A 21,818-nucleotide genomic window follows, 5' to 3' on the forward strand; every position below is an offset into this window, starting at 1 on the left:
TAATTAAAAATATTAACTCTAGTATATTCTATTAAAATAAAAATATGATAAATTATATTGAATATCTATAAAAATATTATATTATATTATATTTTAAGGAATTTTTATAATATTATTAGACTATTATATTAATATTAAATAAATAAATAAAAACATTCACTATTAATAATTCAATAATATTATTTTTAATAAATTAATAAATAATATAACTTTTATTAATAATTTATTATATATTATTAAAATAAGAATATAATAGTATCATATATTATAATATAATTGAGTATATTATTGTAATAATATTATATTATTAAAAATTAATAAATATATTTTAAATATGTCAATAATATTTTATTAAAATTATACTAAAATATCATATTAATATTAAATTTATAAAATAATATTATTTTGAGTATTATGCTTTAAAGTGAAAAGTTTGGAAAATGACTTACAGAAACTTAAACCGTAAGTCATTTTCTAGAAAATGCAAAGGAAATTATTTTGACCAGGAAAATGTTTTACATTGACCAATCTGTTTTTCTTCAACCAAACACTAAAAAGTGATGAAAACATTTTCAGAAAAAATATTTTACGTGAAACAAACAAACCCTTAGATTGCTAAAAAAATCTAATATATTATTTATAATTATTTTAATATTTTAATAATTTAATATTTTTAAATTAAATTAAATTTATTTTTATATTTATTTATTAATGATTATATATGAAATTATATTTAAATTTAAATTAAAAATTTATTTAACATACTCAAACTCACGAGGACAATTTAAAATTAAAAGATAAATTCATTATTTGAATCTTAAATATTTTTTCTTATGATTATAATTTGAATATTAAATTACTTTTTAATGATTTCATATATATATAATCATTAAAAAATAAATATGAAGACAATACATTTAGTTTAAAAATATTAAAATCTTTAATCAATTATAAATAAACTATTAGATTTATTTTAGTGATTAAATTGTTGTCATATTAGATTTTGCTTAATCATAGCTTGCTTGGTTACTAATTCATTTTAACACAAATAGTAACCAAGCTATATAAATAAACGGCAGATAACTATATTGAAACCATTTTGATCCAAATTTAGTTTACTAATTCATTTTAAAAATATTAAAATCTTAAATCAATTATAAACAAAGGCAGATGACTATATTGAAACCATTTAAATAATTCAGTGGTTATATTGATTTGAATTAGAAAATGATAATCATTTCGCAACCCGACCCTTAGTTATGTGATCATTTATGTAGTTTACCCTAAAATCAAATGCTCATATTTATGACGGCCACGCCATACTTTAATAATAGGTAGCTATGATGTATGACAACCTTAATACACGGCTAAGAAAAATCCATACCAAAAATATTAATTTTTTTTAACATTTTCGCTAAAACGCAATCTAAAATATTATTTTTTTTTATCGAAAATGTTAATTTCGCTAACTAATTTCAGGTAGAACCCACCGGTAGAAAAAAATAATGTTTTAGATATCTTTTTACCAGAAATGTTAAACATTTTAGGTAGACCCAATATTAATATTTTAAGTAAAAAAATAATATTTTAGATACTATTTTATCAAAAATATTAAAAAAATATTAACATTTTCGAAAACGAATTTCCTAATCTTATTAAGCTGCGTACCCCTTTAATAATCTTTTCTTTGACCTTTATAACTCAGATATTAGATCCTCTAGAAGAATGACGTATTAGATTATTCCAGCTGTAGACAACACTTTTCGCCGTGTTAATATGTTATGATGTTCCGTGTTCAAAGTCGATTAATCCTTTTCACTCTTTTTCCGAATTTCTATTGACGAGGAGATGACGAATGCAAGTACGTCTATGGATGGTATCGTAACCCAAATTTTCTTCCTTAAAAATCCTGAATCATCGTAAACTTTCAAACAATCCCACATTTTCTTCACTCTTTAGTCCAAACAGTAAACGCTAGAGTCTTTTCCCCCAGGGAACATGGGTAGAGAAATTCATATGTTCTTCTTTCCATTCTTTGCTCAGGGTCACGTTATCCCAACAGTGGACATGGCCAAGCTGTTTGCAAGTCGTGGAGTGAAGACGACGATAGTCACCACTCCCGTCAATGCTTCTTTCTTCTCCAACACAATAGAGAGAAGCAGGGAATCCGGTGTCCATATCGGTGTCGAGCTTCTTAAGTTTCCGGCAGCTGATGTCGGGTTGCCTGAAGGGTGTGAAAGTGCAGATCTTCTCCCTACTTCTCCTTATGAAAATTACGAAAAGTTACTGAAATTCATGCAAGCCGTACAACTGCTTCAAAAACCGTTCGAAAAGCTGTTAGGAGAATGCAAACCGGATTGTTTGGTTGCGGATTTGTTCTTCCCTTGGGCCACTGATGCAGCAAACAAGTTCGGGATTCCAAGGTTGGTGTTTCAAGGAACCAGTTACTTCTCACTGTGTGCAACGGAGTGCATGAGGTTATACGAACCATACAAGAAGGTTCAGTCCGATTCCGAGCCTTTCGTGGTGCCTAACCTTCCCGGCGACATCGAGTTTAACCAAAAGCCAACTGCCGGATTTCTTAAAACAAGATGTCGAAACTGATTTTACCAAGATAGTGAAAGCAGCCAAGGAAGCTGAGTTAAAAAGCTACGGCGTAATTGTCAACAGCTTTTACGAGCTCGAGGCAACGTATGCTGATTTCTACAGGACTGTATTGGGCAAAAAGGCATGGCATGTCGGACCTGTTTCGCTTTGCAATACGGAAAACATAGATAAAGCTGAGAGGGGAAAGAAATCAGCCATTGAAGAACACGAGTGTTTGAAGTGGCTCGACTCCAAAGAATCCAACTCAGTTCTTTACATATGTTTTGGGAGTATGACCTGCTTCACCTCTGCTCAATTAAAGGAGATCGCCATGGCCCTTGAGGCATCAGATTTACAGTTCATTTGGGTTGTGAGGAAACAAAAGAACAATGACGAAGGCGACGACTGGTTGCCGAAAGGATTTGAGAAGAGAACGGAAGGAAAAGGACTTATAATAAGAGGATGGGCACCCCAAGTGTTGATTCTTGATCATGAAGCCGTCGGGGGATTCGTGACTCATTGTGGATGGAATTCGACCTTGGAAGGTGCGTGTGCTGGTGTGCCTATGGTCACCTGGCCAACATATGCAGAGCAGTTTTACAATGAAAAGTTGGTGACTCGAGTCTTGAAGATTGGAGTTGCTGTTGGTGCTAGGAAATGGGTGAGACTAGTGGGAGATTTTGTGAAAATGGAAGCCATTGAAAGGGCAGTGAAGGAGTTGATGAAGGGTGATAAAGCAGATGAAATGAGAAACAGAGCCAAAGCACTGTCTGAAGCAGCAACAAAAGCTATTAAAAAAGGAGGGTCTTCTCACTCTGATTTGAATGCTCTAATTGAAGAAATCGGCTTGCGTTCTCAATAAATCAATAGTCATTTGCTATTTTTGGTTCTTCGACTTCATGCATGTTTCGCTTTACTGTAAACTTGGAAGAGAAAAATAATAAAATTTATGTCTTTCTCTAAAGAATGTAACCATATAGTTCATTATATGCTTGATTCTGATTATTTGCCCAACACAGATAAAAATTAATATAAATCAAATATTTTACCCTTTGATTGCTGACTTCATTTTATGTTAGTGACATGATAATGTCAGAAGGCCGTCTAAATATTACTTAACGGTGAGTGATTAAAATAGAATTAAAATATGAACTTTAGGTATAATTTAAAAAAATATGATAACTAAATAATAAAAAAGATTAAAATAATAATTAAGTGACTAAATATATAATTTATTCTAATTTTTAGTTAGTGATACGTTGATTAAAAATTAAAATTTGATGTACTATATTCCTCCGTTAGTAGGGTTATGGATGGCCCCACTTCTATAATATCACATATTAGAAGATAAAATTATATGCATAATCATCACATAATAAAATAAAAATCAATATTTTATGAAGTTTTTTTAAGAAATATCATAGACATAAGAGGAGAATTTTCACAAGACAGATATAAGAAGATTTGAAGAAAAAACACTTCTCATCTAATTCTAATTCCTACCATATATTTTAAGATGGTTATTTGATTACAAAGTAAACTTGCATAGCAAGAAATCTACTTAAACAATGTTTCTAACCCTCAATCATCATAAAATAAAATAGACTTTCTACTTTCAATCAAACTTTGTCTCCTACTTTTTCCAATCAATTTGATTTCTATCGAATTCATATTAAACTCAAACAATGTATACCTTAACATGAATTTTGAAAGTTCAAGGAGTTTGAGACAAAATCTCTAATTTGATGAAACACACAAACTTGATAAAAATTAATTCTTCACGCTGACAAACAAATTCTTCACGTTGAGAATATATTTTCCGCTTCTTTCACGAAATCTCATAAATGGATATTCTTCAACAATGATTGTCAACTGAATTGAAGCCTTACTCAAGTTTAGATTTATTCTTCACATTGATAAAAACATTATCAGTGTCAACTTTGTTCACAATTGTATCATCATGAGCAATATCATATACAAAACAATATTGATCATCATAGAAATTTTATCTTTTTTTGTTTGTAAATCCATATGACAAATTGGACTCTCTTTTTCTTTTCAAATTCATTGTGCTCATTAATTAAATTCAGTTCTAATTTTCAAAAATCATTATACACACGATTGTCTTGTTCAACGCAAAATCCTCTTCTGCTTGTTTCAATTTAACCACTATCACTAGTAACGTCGTCATTTGACACAAATAAGAAAATAACAAAAGCATTATTTCCCCATCTTTCATCGTAATGGGAAATCCCCCATAAATTTTCATAACAATTTTTACTGGAGATCAATACCTTTTTTAATTCAGAGTAATTAGTGAAATTAGACTTATTCTCAAGCTATCCCAACTCGAATATGATACTGCAATTCAATAGTGAAATTTTATACTTCAAGGATGTTATTATTGTGATCAAGACAAACAACTTAAATGCTTTGATACTAATTTGTTAGAAGATAATGACATGTACAGTAGGCACACAATAAAATAGACACTAAGATTTTATATACGTAAAATAACTTTTTTTTAGAAAAAAACATAGGTTGCAAAGGAGAAATTTTATTAATTTCGGAAAGAGAAAAATTTTAGATTTAAAGAAAAAACCATAAGCAGGTAAAAGAACCATTTTTTTAATTTAAGAGTCATATATATATATATTGTTAATATAAGTTTTTTTCCATTTTTTTATCAAACTTTTTTTGAAGGTGTCATATACCTTTAAATTTAATAAAAGTTATTTTAAAGTTTTTATAATTTTGAAACAAAGTAAATTATTTTGTTGAGCCAAACCCATAAGCACTTCCATTCAACTCATAAGAACCAAAGATTCCTAACCACAGTAATTTGTTCCACATTTATGCACATGGTCTGGAAAAAATTATGCAACGGCCTTTTCACGTTGCTGATTCGCAGTCAAAGCACACAAATCAGTGCTTAATGTCCAATAACATAAACCAATTATTAACTGCCATTACAAATACTTTGATTCTTAAAAAATCATTTCAATTTCGTCCCTTTCCTGGCAATGTCACTGTCCCATGTGCCAACAAGTCTGCAATTACGACTTACACAATGAAGTTCCGAATATTCAAAGGCTGCTTTCTGAGAAATTACTGAGAAGCAACCATGGATCTGACTGTCGAACTAAAAGATTACTATAACTCTTTTAATTATCATTTAAGTGTTTATAAATAAAAAATCTTGATTATGAAGCTTTTAATTAAATCTGCTTTTCATTTTCAACACTCAAACCAGCTGCGATGGATTCAAAACCAAATCCTCTTCGTATCTTGTTCTTCCCACACCTTGCTCATGGACATATGATCCCAACTGTGGACATGGCCAGACTATTTGCAAGGCAAGGTGTGAAGGCCACCATTCTCAGCACTCAACTCAATGTCCCTTTCTTCTCTAAAACAATCGAAAGAGACCGAGAGTTGGGATTCGAGATCGACGTTCTCGTAATAAAATTCCCTTCCATGGAGGCTGGCTTGCCTGAGGGAATTGAGGTTATAAGTTCCATCACTTCACAAGAGATGGGATTCAAGTTCTTCAAGGCTGTTAGCTTGCTTCAACAACCGCTTCAACGAATACTCGAAGACTGCCGCCCCGACTGCCTCGTTGCGGATGGAATGTTTCCCTGGGGCTACGGATGTTGCAAGGAAGGTTGGGGTACCAAGGCTGGTTTTTTATGGAACAAGCTACTTTGCCAGCAGTGTTTTCGATAGCTTCCAGCGTTATGAGCCTTTAAAAACTGTTACATCGGATGATCAACCCTTTGAAGTTCCCGGAATTCCAGACAAGATAACGATGACAAGACGGCAACAACCGACCGAGCTAAGAGAATCAGGAGCCAATGTTGAAATCACGGTTTTGTTGCATAAGCTTATAGAAGCCGAGATTAATAGCTCTGGGGTTATCATGAACAGTTTCCAAGAACTGGAACCACTTATGTAGAACACTACAGAAAAACCTTGGGTGACAAGACGGCAACAACCGACCGAGCTAAGAGAATCAGGAGCCAATGTTGAAATCACGGTTTTGTTGCATAAGCTTATAGAAGCCGAGATTAATAGCTCTGGGGTTATCATGAACAGTTTCCAAGAACTGGAACCACTTATGTAGAACACTACAGAAAAACCTTGGGGAGGAAATCATGGCACATAGGCCCTTTATCCCTCTGCAACAACAACACGGAGGACAAATCACAAAGGGGGAATGCAAATGATGCCTCTATCGACCGTGTCAAATTCTTACGATGGCTAGACTCGAAGAAACACAACTCGGTTTTATACATATGTTTTGGAAGTGTATCCTGGATTTCAGCTGCTCAACTTAATGAGATTGCCAAGGGGATTGAAGAATCTGGGCTAGATTTCTTATGGGTTCTAAGAAAGACTAATAAAGACGAAGACGAGTGGTTGCCAAAAGGATTCGACGAACGGATGAAAGGGAAGGGTTGGATCATAAGGGGATGGGCACCTCAAGTGCTGATTCTTGACCACGAAGCCATAGGAGGGTTCATGACTCACTGTGGATGGAACTCAACACTGGAGGGCATCACTGCTGGAGTTCCAATGGTGACTTGGCCACTAAGTAATGAACAGTTCATCAATGAAAAGTTCATTACAGATATACTAAGAGTAGGTGTTGGAGTTGGGGCACAAGAGTGGTCTAGATGGATGGAAGGCAAGAAATTGCTAGTGACGAAAGAGAATGTAACAAAGGCGATAACGGAGGTGATGCTTGGAGAAGAAGCTAATAACATAAGAAACAGAGTGAGTGCATTGAAATGGATGGCAAAGAGAGCTGTTGAAGAATGTGGTTCATCTCACTCTGATTTGATGGCTTTGTTAGATGGATTGGGATTGAACAGCATTTAGGGAGATCAATTAGGAGAGTACTAAGCATAAAACTCAAGATCATGGCTTTATTTTCCATGCTGACCAAAATAAAGAACTTTTATATCATTCATAAGAGATTGGCTGTAAAAGTAATCTTCCCTTTTAGCTTGTTTACAGAGACATGTCTTTCAAAAGAAACCAAGTTTAGGCTTTACAGGAATAACAGTATGAGTCCATTGTTTCCTTTTAGCTTAAAGAACATTGCAACGAAAAGACTAATTAATACTACCATTTGTATGTTAAATATCGCACAACTTATTCTATTCTGTTTTCGTGATCTTTATACCGAGTTTCTCTCTAAAGTATTTTTTGTGATTTTTTGCCTCTAATATTTAAATTATTTTCTCATTTGTCCCCAAACCGTTAATTCCGCTAAGAGAAACAAAGGTAAATTACATATTTAGTTCCTCAACTATTACCGTGATTTTGTTTTGGGAATCACCAAATGATTTATAACAACTGGAACTGCCGAGAATATGTTCTACAAGGACATAGTCGCCGAAAATACTAAAATATTTGTGAATCATGAGAGAGACCTTGCTGTTAAATGCCAATTTTCCTGTAATAATGGTTTCTTTGGTGAAAGATACTGAGAGTTTCCTCTGAGCCAAACCTATCCGAAATTCTAACCATTCTTCTTACTAGACAGAACCTTTTCATCGAAATGTGACGGGAAACGGGTTTCAAATCATGCCTCAGTAGGTAACTGGTGTAATTTGTCGACCGAAACAATACCGTGTGAAAGATCAATAAGCTCCGCTATAACATCGTCTACTGATATTTTAGAAAAGGGAAAAGAGATTTGTTCATAACACAATTTCTCCAATGCAGCATATCAGCTAATAGTTACGTTAACACATGAAGTTTCAAGCACTTAATACATCCTCGAGATGAGTACGGGACGAATACAACTTGAGTACATACTGTAATAAGCAGTGTTCTACTGAGTGTACTTAGTGTAACTAGTTAGGCATTGTTCGAGCTACACCAGTAGTAGTTAGTTATACGGTGCTAGATTGATTAGAATTGTTATGATTGTTAGATCTCTGTTAATTATTCCATGGCTGCATAACTAACTATTACTGGTGTAGCACAAAACAATGCCTAACCAACTAATTACACGCAAGTAGAACACTAGTCATTACATATATTGGAGGGTACCACCACTTGAAGATGGCAATCTCTCCACTTCAAAAACCGTTTTCAACGTAGAATAAACAGCTACTTGAAGAATCACATTTGTCAATAATTCTTCTTCAATATCCATTTCCTTTAATAATTCAAAAAAATAATGTCCTATCTCAATTCAACTAAAGCATCTGTGTTGTTCAAGGGACAAACATTAAATGTTTATCTATATATTTTTTAACATAGTTAACCGTTTGGGATAATTGAGATAATAATTAAAATCTCAAGAAACAAAATATGACGATAAATATTATAGGAGACAAATAAATAAAAAGTAAATAATTTAGGAGGCAATGGTACAATTCAGCTTTCCGTTTTTGAAACACGTCCTTGTACTAGACATTCTCCCAATGTTTAAATTTCACCTATTTGACAAGCTATTCTTGAAGAATTTCCATGATAATTTGAAAAGACAAAAACAGCTATGAAACTAGATCGGAGATGTCTACGGTACTATATTTCACCCTCTTTTCCTTTACTATATATCATTTTGAAATGTAAACGAGGTAAGTACAACTCAAATAATATTGAGTTCAATTCGACTTAAAAAATATAAAATTGAGTAAATGTCCATGAACTATATAATTTTTACCAAGTTGGTAAGTATCACTTTACATTTCATTTTCAATAAAAGAAGAAATAACATTACAACCACAACAAATCTTAAGTAAAGTATCATGTGAGAGATGTTCTAAACACCTATGTCATAACTCGGAATCAACCAAAGGTCCATGAACTTTCAGCATTTACAACATCTTTACAGGGCAGTGACTAGGTTGTTGGTCCTGTGCAAATTCTTGTAAATGGACCCTTAGATCTCGACCTTATTTTTCTGAAATAATAAATGATTAATTTCATTAACTTAAAAACTGATAGATATACTCTATTTTGGGGGCCCTGTGCAACTTTGAACTTGCTTTTCCCAAAAATAATTTTACTTGTTAACGAGATTCGAACTTAGAATCAACAAAGTCATGGGCCCAATGATCTAAGCACCACTATATACATATTTTTCTGCTTCTTAATGGCAACAACTGATAGATATACTCTATTTGGGGACCCCTGTTGTTTGAGGCCCTGCACCGTCGCGCACTGTGCGCTAGCTCAGCCACGCCCCTGCATCTTTATTGACTGAGAACCAAACTCATAGAGACCATCTCTTCCATGCTCTTCAAGTAAAAATGCATGTGTATCTGCTGGAAAAATGTGTTGAATTTATTGATGAATTTGATATTTGAATTTTTCATGACATATTTATTTAAATATTTCGAATTAAAAAAATATTATATGGATTCTTTAAAATTTAAATATTAATAGAATAATGTTATGTTATTTAAAGATTTATATTCAATTAAAACTCAAATATGTTATTACGAACTTATATTTGATTGAAATAGAAATATATTATTTATAAATGATTGATGTCGTTTTACTATCAAAATAATTTCGGCTTCTTAAAAATAAACAAAAAAAGAGAGACAGTAGAGTAGGCTCGGTCTACAGGGACTCTGGTGTTTCTGATGAAGTGAACTTTCTTATTTAGAAAAGGATGACATAATGTAGAGTTTTGGATGAGATTAAATGAGGGTTTAAAAGTTGTTTTTAAAATAAAGATAAGAATTAAATAAATAATAATAATTAATTAAATAATCTGAAGTGATTGAGATAAAGAGAAACTTAAAGTGAAAATAACCTTGGGCTTCAGCTTTTGCCTCAAATTCCTATTGATCATAAAAATAAATTTTTGCTTCAGTTATTTGCCGATTACAGTCTACAGGGTCTAACCACTGTAACTTGTTTTTTCTTTCTTGTGAACCGATAACCCAAAATCTATTTTTGGATATCAGTCCTTTGAGGAGACTAACTACGACCATCGTCGTTAGCACCAACATGATTTATAGATATAGAAAAACCCGACTCAGACTATGTTGCCTCAATGGGAATCAAACCCGATCTCAATTTCTCTTAGCGGACCGTCGCTAAGTGTGTTCACAGGAAGTCGAACTTGCTACCAGTCGATTCTTCCTCCCAACTATAAATCAGAACAACTTCCGTATCAATGAGCTCTTTTTGATTAAAAAGTGTTTTGATTTTAAAAAGATAGGTCGATTACCAATCTTATTCCTCCAGAAAATTGAGAAAATAACCCGAAGTTATTTTAGTGCTTTTCAATCCTCACAATAGGGATTGAGTAATCGTTTCAGCCCTTGCCTATGGAGAAATTAGCTAAGTATGACAAACATACTTAGCATATTTGAAAATAAAAATAAATATAAAATAAAGAACTTTGAAAAAGAAAAGAAAAACTTTTATTAAAAACTAGAGAAAGAAGAAGAATGATTTCTGAATGTGTTTCTAGGCATACCTAGATAGGGTATTCATAGCCTTTAAAATCCTAAAAATAAGGAAAATATAACTTCTAAAATAAAGAGATATTCCTAATGAAAATACTTAAACTATTTAAACTAATATCCTAAAAACATGAGTTTAACTCAAATTCGAATTGCAGAAACATACGACTAATCCATTCGTCCTTCTAGAAGCGCTGACTGGACCTTCTAGAAAGTGCTGACTCATCGCCTCGTCAGATGCGTCATGCCTACTAATCCAGCATTGATTCTGAAAATAAAAAAAAACTACATAATTCCGTCTTTTTAGTGCAATTTCTAGAATCTAGTGTTCTGCACAGAAAATGAATCAAAACGAATAAATCAACCACAAAAACTAACAACTAAGGAGCAATTTAACAATAAAATAATAACTAAATTAAGCACCTATCAAATTCCCCCTCACTTATTCAATGCTTGTCCTCAAACATTCCTCAATTAACACAACAAAATCACAAGTTGTCATCTTCAATTTCAATTTATTCCTCAAACTTCCAATCAAACTAAGTCCATGACAATTGTTGAATTCAATATACAATCAAACAAAGACAAAACTAAGGAGAATTTTAAGCAAGCAAGATATCCCAATTATTTTTCAACATTAATAAAACATAACTCAATACCTCACAGAGATTCACACATATTTGCTCAAAGTGTTTAGAGTAAATTAAAATCGCTCAAACCGAAACTAATCAAGATATTACCATAAGCTTGGAATCCAATCAAGTCTCCACAACTAAAGGTGAACATAATGCAATAATCAAGGGGTCTTTAAATCAGTGCGTAATGGGGCTTAGGTTAGGGTAGAAAAAAAGCTATATGATCGGTTTAAGTACCAAGACAAGAGATTTACAAATTATTACTAATCTTCATAAAGTAAAATAAAAGCAAACATATAAACATATAAAAACATAAACATTTTTTTTCGTTTTTTTCTATTTTTCACCTTTTTTTCATTTTTTTGTTTTCCTCTTGCTGTTTTCTGCATTGTACTGCTGTTCGAATCATTTTTTTTTGCAAATATAAAAATGACAAAAATAATGAAATAATAGAATAAAAAACATACATCAATGTAAACAACTAATCTACTTATCTTGATAAGGGTAGAAAATAGGGATAAAAATAAATGCTTGGGTTTAATTATGGTGTAAAACAAAGAAAAAGGATAAAAGCTCAAAAAGTGGTTCACTAGTGGATATATAAATGGGTAGGCTTTTTGGGGGAAAAGTGAGTTTAATCCTAAGTGCCCATATCACATGAAAACATTATGCCCAACATGCAGTTTCGATATGCATTATGATTACAAGTTCTAGAATATCATAACTAGTTCGGTACACTCAAGTCAAACAATGAGCAAAAAAGAAAATGTATGCTCGTTAGGCTCGAATCTCACTATAAAAGGCTTATATGTATTGAGTGAAGTTCATATCTATCAACAAATGCATGAAATATCAATACTTAGCAGAAAATCACCAGATATACCAATCACTATCATACAAATTAAATTCGATCAAAACATGGTCACAATCCAAAAGGAAGCAAGGGTATAAAGTGAATTTCAAGATAAGCAACTAAAGATTTCAACGCATCAATATAGAACTACTCAATTCCAACCAATCAAACAAGCAAGCAAATAATTTGATAGTAAATTCTACCCCTCACTTGGACCATATTATCCCAATATGGATATAAAAGCCTAAGAGAGAGAACATAATTACTCCCCTGATTTAATGGCGACCGCGACTGCGGCCACGGCGAGACGAACCTGGTTGAAGATAGGACAGAGTCAGTGCATTGAAGTGAATGGCAAAGAGAGCTGTTGAAGAAGGTGGCTCATCTCACTCTGATTTGATGGCTTTGTTGGATGGATTGAGATTGAAGAGCATTTAGGGAGATCAATTAGGAAAGTACTAAGCGTAAAGCTCAAGATCATCGCTTTATATTTCTTCGTAATATCACCGGAACCTCTGCCATTTCGAATTTTCCCGAGTCTCATGTAGAACTTACTGGTTCAAGAACTGTATTTTATGTTCTAATTACTATTATTAGGCTTTGAAAAATTGGATTCATTGATCTTCTAAAATTGCAGATATGCAGGAGAGATGCGGCTCGTAATGCATTATGTAAACGCCAAAGTAACAAGTCCTATCTATTCTTCTGTATTTTCCTTCTCCATTGATATTGTCTCCTAAAAAGTGGAATTAAATGTTCATTTGGACCGTTGCAGGATGCGATTATGGCATATGCTTTACCTCCATCAGCACCACCACACCGCTGTATGCCTTATCAAGTCCTGCCATACGCTACACCTCCACAAGCAACTTCAGCTTATCCACCCTATCTGATTCCATTGCCCTACCATGCATATTCTCCATACCCTTCGTCGATGTATCCTCCTCCACTGATTGCATATCCTCCACCTCCGGTTTACCGTCCGCTTTCAGCAAATCAACCAGCCTCACACTATTATATTTTAATACTACCATTTGCATGTTCAATATCACACAACTGATTCCTTTCTGTTTTCGCTTAAATGCACCATTGCCCCCAAAACTATGCACATTGTACCGAGTTACCCTCTAAAGTATTTCTGAGATGTTTTGCCCCTAAAGTTTAAATACTCACCTCAATTACCCCAAACCTATCCAAAATTCTATCTCACCATTCATCTTGCTAGACAGAACCTTTGCACCAAAATGTGACAGAAACGGGTTTCAAATCCTTATTAATAATTCAACATAGAAACTAAAAGAGGTGCTGCAAAAACTTATATCGTTCTAACTGGGGATGGATTGTTATGACGTTATTGAGATAGCAATCTCTCCACTTAGAAAACTGTTTTCAACATAGCATAAACAGATACCTGATGTATCATATTAGTCAATAGTTCTTCTTCAATATCCATTTCCTTTAATAATTCAAAAATAATGCCCCGTCTCAACTCAACAAAAGCATCTATGTGATAGTTGTTCAAGGAACAAACAACAAATAGCACACTAAGTTTTCCACCATATGGTCAACCTGTGTGTAAGTAGTTTCCTAAAAAAATCTCAATACTTTAAATATACCATGTCCATAAGTAGCACCAAATTTGTATTGCTTCAAAGCCTAAACAATTTGGTCTATTGACAGACATAATTAGTCCTAAAAGTTAATGTATCAAACGAAAAGTAACGTTTAGTGATGATTTTGAAAAAATAATTTGAAGACCAAAATCGAACCGTGAGAGTTATTACGTGACCAAATATGTAATTTATTCTTGTTTCTTTAATGGAGTCAATAACAAGATAATAATTTAAGCATCCCGATGCAAATATTTTAAGGTACAACTTGGAACAAAATACATAATTCAGGAGGCAATAATGCATTTAATTGCTATGTTTTTGAAGCACGTCCTTGTACTTTTACATTCTCCCAATGTTTAAGTTTCACCTAGTTGACAAGCTATTATTGAAGAATTTGCATAGTAATTTGCAAAGACAAAAACAGCTATGAAACTAGATTGGACATGTCTATATCCCACCCTCTTTTTCCTCCAACTAGTCAACCTTAAAATGATGACATATATGTTGTATAACATGAAGCAGTTGCTTCGCAGTTACATGCATAAATAATAACCTGTCTCCACTTTGTACTTCCAGGAATAATTTTTCCATTGATTATTATGGCAATGACGACCTAATATTCGTCGAACCAGGCTGTACTCTTATGTTAATCAATGAAACACTATACTGCTAAGACCATGATTAAAAAGTTTGAAATCTTAGAAAAAAAAGTGACCATTATGATGGCGAGGTGATGATTGATATTGCTGGCAAAAAATATTAAATTTATATTATTTTCGATATTCGACTTATTATTTATCTAATTTAAATCGAGAATTTAAAATTTCATATGGGACTGTATGAGCCATTTTCAAAGGAGTGGTTGGACCTTGTGTTATTGGTCCATGGGTCAGTCAGAGATGTCAAGCTCAGCTTGGTGGTTATTCAATTGTTTTACAAGTTGTGGAAATGCTTGGGTTTTTTTTTTAAATTTTTTTTCCTTTTGAGTTCAAGCTTCTTAAAGCCAAGTTAGATATATAATTGAGTGAATTATATGTAATAGGTTACTTTCAAAGTAGATGAAGTTAACTTATTCCCTCTTTTGATGTTTTCTTGCTCCTTTGAATTTGCAAAGCAATCAACTATCATATACCAAAAGGCAATCAACTATCATATACCAAAAGGCAATCAACAAACATAATGTCCCATATTCAAGAGTTAAATGCGTCATATGCATTTAAATTAGTGTTAATATTTCATAATCAATTAAAGGAGTGTCGTTCTCTCTTAAGATTTCAAGTTCGAATAGTTATTTCTGCAGGGTGTGAATTGTCAATGATTAAAAAAATTATGAACAAATCATACATTGTAATCACTCTAGACTATTAAAAAAAGTTAATAATTCAAAATAGTTCTAAAATCTCAAAATATGTTAATGAAATCCTCAAATTATTAGTTTCATATCTGTAAAGACTTTTCATCGACTTAGTTATTAGTTTGGGAGTTAAATGTTTGTTCAGATATATTTAGGGATGGATTGAGGGGAGGGTGGGGCAGTCGTCCCCCTGAAATTTTAAAATTATTATATATTTTAGATTTTTTCTACGTATTTTCCATTAGAAATATATTTTTGTCATTAGAATTTTATAAATTCAAGTTTACCCCTAACACAAAGTCTTGCATTCGCCCCTGGATATATCATGAAAAAGATCTAAAATATGTAGATCTAAGTTCAATACACATATACTTTTCGTATGGATAATTTAGACATAACATATATAATAAAATATTTAAATTTTAATAATATCGTATGCTTTAGATTATAATTAAAATTTAATGTTCAAACGGACGATTAAACTAATGAATTTTTTAATACGATTTTGATACTTAAAAACATAATTTAATAATGATTTGTTGAACAACATAGCATGTACCCCAAAGCATGTTTATAATAAAAGCAAAGGGCAAAATTTTCAACTTGGTTGTCTTCCCGTTTGCAATCCAAGTCAACAAAGTTTGAAACCGATCCATAACATGGATTTTCAATAACAAAAGTTTGATGTAATTAAAGAAACATCTAGAAATAGAAGCTGTCTTGCAATATTTGCTGCCTCTTATACAATACTTTTATCAAATCCCAAATTCTAAATATCAACGGTAGTTATGGCCGTCATTGGAACCACGTTCCATGAAAAGAAGGAATTTAGACATGTACCATTTAAACAACAACAACAAAATCCTATTCTCATATGTAATGGAGTAAGGGGAGGTAGGGTAGTAGGCCGCCCCAAAGCCAGATAGAGAGCAGCTTCCGTGGAAGACCTCCGGCAGTCAGAAAATTAAAAATAAATTTAAAATGCAATACATGTATAAATAAATTAATACATAGTTGAACAGACTTCATATGCAGTCTTCATATGCGCATCTGTAATGGGAAGTAATCTCTGCAAATAAATCGCTGCGTAAAAATCTCTGCATATAGACAGAAAACGTAAGTCCCGGCTAAATTTAAAAAGAGGAAACATGAAGAGAATGATACACATTAGTCAGCGATAGCAAGCTACAAGAAGGTATAAAGTCAAATGAGTTAAAACTTAAACTAAGGCAACACTACTCCGCTACCCTAGTTCTAAGCCTTCATAAATTCCAATGACAGAACCGTATAAAAAGTAGAAGTCATGGAAATTACTACAAAGGCATTAAAAAGAAGACAGAGATGCTACACCCTATGGCTGTGGCCAACACTACTCGGCTACTATGGTCTTAAGTCTCCATACTTTCCTGTCAAATGCCATGTCATCGGTAAGGGCTAAATCCTTCAAATCAGATCTCAAGCAGTCTACCCACTTTTTCATTGGTCGTCATCTCCTTCTGGCACCGTCGGCTGTATCGACTCTACCCTCCTGACCGTATCCGACGGTTGTCGCCTAAGGACATGCCCAAACCACCGTAGTCTTCCCTCAATTTTTCGGATACATGCACTACCCCCAAAGACATCCTAATTACAGAGTTTGGTGTCATGTCCCACAGAGTCTTACCACATACCCATCGAAGCATTCTCATCCATCCTCCTTACATCATCCTCCTTACGTGATCCTTCTTGATTGCCCAACATTCTGTTTCATACAACAGCGCTGGTCTTATTGCCATTCTATAAAATTTTCCCTTAAGTTTTAGAGGCACCTTCTTGTCATACAAAACTCCAGTAGCATCCCTCCACTTTAGCCATCCCGCCTTTATACGGTGTGTAACGTCATCATCTACACCCCCATCTTTATGTATCATAGACCCTAGGTAATTGAAACAATCCTTTGAGGGGAGAACGTGTCCTTTGATGTAAACTTCTACATCTTCATCGTTTTGGTTCCCACTGAAGTTTGAACGTAAATACTCAGTCTTTTCAATATTGATCATTAGACATTTTTCTTCCAAAGCAGCCTTCCAGGTAACCAGTCTACTATTCAACTCATTTTTTGTTTCAGCAACTAGGACAGTGTCGTCAGCGAAAAGCATACACCATGGAACATCGTCTGGTGTCGCACAATAGATGTCATCCATAATAAAGGCGAAGATGTAAGGGCTAAGAGTCGACCCCTGGTTGAGTCCGATTTCCACAGGGAATGCCTCGGTGTCGCCAACTGTAGTCCTGACATATGTAGTAGATCTACAATACATATCACGAATCGCCCGAATATAAGCAGTTTGGATCCGTCTAGTTTCCAAGGTCTTCCAGATTGTATCACGGGGTACGCTATCATATGCCTTCTCAAGGTCAATGAACGCCATGTGAAGATCTCTATTTTCCCTATATTTCTCCATAAGTTGTCGAAGAAGATGAATCGCCTCCGTAGTAGACCTGCCTGACATAAAGCCAAATTGGTTTTTCGAAACCCTAGTAACCTTTCTCAACCTACCCTCTATCACCCTTTCCCATAGCATCATGGTATGACTGAGTAGTTTAATACCTCTGTAGTTACCACAATATTGGAGATCTCCTTTATTCTTATAGATTGGTATCACCGTCGACTCTCTCCACTCCTCTGGCATCTTGGCAGTCTCTAAAATAATATCATGATCTTTCACTAAAAGAACATCATTGTTGTCCTTAATAAACCTAATGCTACCTAGATTATGTTTCCTATTCTCCCTGGATTTTGCAAGCCTGAAGATGTCGTTTTGTCCTTTCTTGGTGTCTAATCTCATATACATTTCCTCGTATGCCTTATCCTTTGCTTTAGCCATTGTTTTTTGGCTTCCCGCTTTGCCTCCTTGTATATTTGTTTAACTCTCGATCTTTCTTCGTCGTCATTGCATTGTAGCAACTCCTTGAAGCAAGTTTGCTTTGTCTTCACCTTAGTTTGGACTTCGTCATTCCACCACCATGATTCTTTATGTTCCTTGACCTTCCCTGTCGACAAACCAAGGATGTTTTTTCCCACCTCTCTGATGGAATTTGTCATATTCTTCCATAACATATTTGCATTATTTGAGTTTGTAGTTCCAAAACCTGTATGAGACAAAACCTTGCTCCTAAAGTCATCAGTTGTCGCTCCGTGTAAGTTCTTCCAAATGATCCTAGGCTTACCTAGTTTAGCCCTCCTATGAGTGCTCCCCCTCGTTGCAAACGCGGAACACCAAAACCAACAATCTATGTTGTGATGCACAGGGAACACCTTACAGTCAATGCAAGCCCATCGATCCCGATTTCGAACCAGTATGTAGTCTATTTGGGTACAATGTCCTCCGCTATGGAACGTAATCAAGTTCACATATCTCTTGTTAAAGAAGGAGTTAGTGCCCACCATATCGTGTGCAGTAGTAAATTTAAGCAACGTACACCCCACTTCGTTCCTACTACCAAAACTGAAACCCCCATGAACACCGTCATACACGTCGATTTCACTACCTATATGGCCATTCAAGTCTCCCCCTATGAAAACTCTTTGGTCCTACGAAATGCTCCTAAGTACATCATCTAACGAATCCCAGAAGCAGCATTTTTCCCCCTCCCCTAGGCCAACGTGTGGGGCGTACACTGAAAGGACATTCACCACTTCCGCTTCTATAATAACCTTAATCATCATGATCCTATCACGGTATCTACAAACTTCAACTACATTTTCCTTGAGCCTAGAGGATACCAAGATACCCACCCCATTTCTAGCGTTATCTACGCTTGAATACCTCAACTTGTACCCGTTACACTCTCTGGCGCGAGCCCCTTTCCACCTAGTCTCTTGAATACATGCAAAATCTATTTTCCTATTACTTAGCACGTCGATCAGCTCCAGCAGCCTAGCATTTAATGTTCCTACATTCAACGTACAAACTCTAAGTCTAGTCTCCTTGACACCACTTTGTTGAGCCCACCCCCTATACGCCCTATGGGATCTAAAAGAAGGACATGACCTCAAGTAATCATCTATAGCCGAAGCTATGAGGAACTATGAAAAAATAATAAAATTGATTTTTATTATTATGCGGGGTAAATATTTATGAATATATTTAATTGCTAAAAAGCCTAGTGTTAAAAGGGGAGAAAAAAGAATAATATTGATTGTTAATTTATAAAAAAACGTTCTAATGTTTACTGTCAATTTCAAAACTTTTTTTTTTGAAAAATTTGAATTGAATACTAAGTTTATTGCTAGTAATTAGGTTAATAATGATAATAAGAAAGTTTATTAACAATTATAAGGTAAATTGCTTAAAACACTAGCATAGCACGTTTAAATACCTGGCCGACCACTATATGTACCTGGTCGACAAGTAGGAAGTAGTTGCTATTTTCCGGCGGGATTGTTTTCCGGCGAAGGTTCTGCTGTGGAACTTTAATGTGGTTGCCTGTAACGTTCACCTGCTAAAAGCACAAGCAACTCCAACGATTATTGGGAGAGAGTTCGGATAAAGGAAATTTATCTGACTTCTGCACTAAACCAAACACACTAAAACACGCAAGCTTGGATTTAAACCCAAATCCGATATAGATCAAGCAAACGTGATGAAGATTGAACCTATATAGAAACTCATAAGACAATGAAATTCAGATTAGAGCGTAAATCTAAATCAAAATTGAAAATCAAAAATAGATCGAAACCCTAATTTTCACAAAAGTATGGAATATGCTTGGTGAATTCAACGAAGAGAGATCAAACACGGAAATTCAAAGGAAGAGAGAAAGTGAGAAACGGATCCAAACACGGAATTGAAGAACTGTGCAAAACTAATAAGGAGGAGAGAGAGGAAAGATTGTAAGCTGAGACTGGGGCTGGGGGCTGGAGGATGGGGCGCTAGGGGCTGAGAATCTCGAATACTGTGTTTGGTCGGGAGATAGAGTAATTGAAAATTCCGATTGCATATGAAAACACATGTACCTAAGTTAAAGTGGAACATTAATAATAATGCTAGATTCGATGTTTTTATTCTTTGTTTTACTAATATGTTTTAATTTAAAAAATTTCTTAAAAGTTTCTTAATTAGTCGTATTCATGTATAAATACAATATGTCTATATATACACGTAAAATGTTAAATAACCAAACAGGTAATAGGTGAAAGGTAGATTATTCATTATTGAGGATGAGTGTTATATACAAATGTGTATTGTAGATTTTTTTTTATATTACATTAACATTCATTGAATATAATAATTGAAAAATATACAAAAACTTTGGGTAAACTACTTGAACAATTACTAATTTATGATTGAGGTTTTATTCCAACACTAAATTAAATTTAATTATTTAAATAATATTAATCTATACATACATAAACAAAACTTCTCTACTGGTTGAGGACTGTTGTCCTCCCAATTTAATAAATTATATTTTTTTTCAAAATTTATAATAACTATATTTAATAAATGAGATTGTCTCATATTATATATATTTTATTACCCCATAAAAATTCAAAAAAATGATTTAATACATAGTATTTAATTAATGGATCAATAAATATCATTAACATGATTTTGTGAATGTTATTTACATGTTTGGTTACATGAGTGTGTTGCAAAGTTTTGGAATCTAATTCAATTATTTAATTTTTATGTATACTAAAAAAGAAGAAAAAACAACTTAATTCATTGTATTATTCATTAGTTTAACTTTACAATTAATTAGGTATTTTGAATATAAAATAAATATTTATTTATAATAGGTTTAATATATTTTTATTTTAATAGACTAAAACATAATTTAACCTTTCAAGTTTCAACTACAAAAGTATTTTCTTATATTATTCTTTTATCTTTTCTCATTTCTATTTGACTGCTTTATTTTTCTAATCTCTTCATTTTTCAATATATATTTCTTATAGATAAAAGAATTTACAATTAATGTTTTTCCCCAAAAAAAAGTGAAAATATCATCTTCAACTGAGCAATCAAATACAAGTCTCAATCCTCTAGTTTCTCATGTCAATCCTACTAAGGCTCAAAGAATTGAGGTTAATGAGAATTTTGATATCAATTTACTAGAGTGTGATCCGTGATTACGGAAGCAGATATGGTAGTACCCTATTAACATGCAAGAAGAAATTCGACGAGCTTATATTAAAGTTGGTTCATATCAAGCCACTCTTATAGAGTATCCAAAATCGGAGAAAGTTCCTCAAAGAAGCTTTCAAGCATCACGGTTTAAGTTATTTCCATCATGGTTGGAATATTCTCTAAGTAAAGATGCAGCATTTTCTCTACCATATTTTCTTTTTCC

At 33.5% G+C, this 21,818-nt stretch overlaps 2 pseudogenes; both read left to right on the plus strand.

Moving 5' to 3' along the window:
• The first annotated feature begins 1,934 nt into the window (after positions 1-1,934).
• LOC120144888 lies at positions 1,935-3,462 on the plus strand (annotated as a pseudogene).
• Positions 3,463-5,844: 2,382 nt separating this feature from the next.
• On the plus strand, positions 5,845-7,477 carry LOC120144805 (annotated as a pseudogene).
• The last annotated feature ends 14,341 nt before the right edge of the window (positions 7,478-21,818 follow it).

Source organism: Hibiscus syriacus, unplaced genomic scaffold, assembly GCF_006381635.1.
Source record: "Hibiscus syriacus cultivar Baekdansim isolate YM2019G1 unplaced genomic scaffold, ASM638163v2 tig00110890_pilon, whole genome shotgun sequence".
Classification (NCBI taxonomy): domain Eukaryota; kingdom Viridiplantae; phylum Streptophyta; class Magnoliopsida; order Malvales; family Malvaceae; genus Hibiscus; species Hibiscus syriacus.